This window comes from Anomaloglossus baeobatrachus (genome assembly GCF_048569485.1).
Source record: "Anomaloglossus baeobatrachus isolate aAnoBae1 chromosome 3 unlocalized genomic scaffold, aAnoBae1.hap1 SUPER_3_unloc_1, whole genome shotgun sequence".
Taxonomy (NCBI): Eukaryota; Metazoa; Chordata; class Amphibia; order Anura; family Aromobatidae; genus Anomaloglossus; species Anomaloglossus baeobatrachus.
The window spans coordinates 1,331,111-1,332,344 of NW_027441780.1; positions in this window are offsets into that span (position 1 = coordinate 1,331,111).

A 1,234-nucleotide genomic window follows, 5' to 3' on the forward strand; every position below is an offset into this window, starting at 1 on the left:
TTATGGTGTGTCGGAGGTCTTTTTGTGATTTATTGAATCTTGCAAGTGACCATCTGGATGATCCAGGGAGGCATGGGAGAAGGTCATGTGGTCAAGTGAGACCAAAATAGAATTAGTATTAGAGCATTGAAGATGGGTCGTGGCTGAGTCTTACAGCATGATGATGACCCGAAACACACAGACAGGGCAACTAAAGACCTGAGCCTAATAGATAATCTTTGGAAGGAACTGAAACTCAATGCAGCCCAGTGACAGCCGAGAAACCTAAAAGATCTGGAGAAGACCTATATGGAGGAGTGAACCAAAATCCCTGCTGCAGTGTGTGCAAACTGGGTCAAGAACTGTAGGAAACGTCTGACCTTTGTAACTGCAAACAAAGGTTTCAAAATTGTCCACGTATCAAATTCGAATATTGTAAGAGTAAGCTTCTTACCTTTGGATAAGGCTTGAGTTGCCATTCTGCGGAAGGGAAGGTGGTTGGATCAGCGGTTCTCAGGAATAGTGGGTCGCTGTTCAGGCACCAGATTTTGTTGTCGCCATTTGCATAGGACATATAAGATTTTGTGTGTGTGGTCCTAATTAAATTATAAAGATCAAGTATGTGTGACACCTTGGCCTATCAGGACGTCACAGGATATTGTGCAATCTGCCCTTCTGCGCAGTACCCAACTCCTCCTTGGTTACGGGTCCTTAACAAACTATGTTGCCAAGAACAGCTAAGTAAAATCCTAGGAACACTCTGCACCACACCCACCAGTAGTTGGCCTGAGTGGAATAGGGCCGCCCACTTGGGGGGTTGGTTAAGCAGGGGTCAGGTGCAGTCAGTTGAGGAGTAGTGTTGAAGGAGAGAGGAGGTCAGGAGCAGGGCTCCTTGAGACTACTAGGTGGCAGACGGTCTGGGCCTGGTAGGAGCTGGAACCCCCGGTTGCAGGGGATCGTGACAAGGGGCATGGAACTGCTGAGGAGGGCAGCCGACGGCCTTGTGCCACCTCCGGGCAGGGGCCAGGGCACGGCAGGGTACAAGGAACCTAGGGCAGGGAGTAGCTTCAGGCGCCCTGTGAATTCACCCGACGAGGATGGAGCCTTCAAGATCCGTTCTCCACCCTCTCCAAAATCAGGGTACTAGCGCAACGAGGGGGATAGGACTTTCCACATATACGGTCCAGGAAATCCCAAGCGTGAACCCTGAGAGCAAGCTCACCCAGTTAGCCATACTGGTGAGCGGGACCCGACT